This window comes from Physeter macrocephalus, chromosome 16 (assembly GCF_002837175.3).
Source record: "Physeter macrocephalus isolate SW-GA chromosome 16, ASM283717v5, whole genome shotgun sequence".
Classification (NCBI taxonomy): domain Eukaryota; kingdom Metazoa; phylum Chordata; class Mammalia; order Artiodactyla; family Physeteridae; genus Physeter; species Physeter macrocephalus.
The window spans coordinates 66,225,969-66,226,456 of record NC_041229.1 but is presented as its reverse complement, the minus strand read 5'-3'; positions in this window follow the sequence as shown (position 1 = coordinate 66,226,456).

Below are 488 nucleotides of genomic sequence, written 5' to 3'. Positions count from 1 at the left end.
CAGATGAATATCACTGAGGAATATAAATGCAAAAATCCTGAACAAAGTACTAGCAAACAGAATCCAACACACATTAAAAGGGTCATACACCGTGATCAAGTGGGATTTATCCCAGGGATGCAAGGATTCTTCAATATGTGCAAATCAATCAATGTGACACACCATATGAACAAACTGAAGAATAAAAACCATATGATCGTCTCAATAGATGCAGAAAAAGCTTTTGACAAAATTCAACACCCATTTATGCTAAAAACTCTCCAGACAGTGGACACAGAGGGAACCTACCTGAACCTCATAAATGCCATGTATGACAAGCCCACAGCAAACATCATTCTCAATGGTGAAAAACTGAAAGCATTTCCTCTAAGATCAGGAACAAGACAAGGATGTCCACTCTCACCACTATTATTCAACATAGTTTTGGAAGTCCTAGCCATGGCAATCAGAGAAGAAAAAGAAATAAAAGAATACAAATTGGAAAAGAA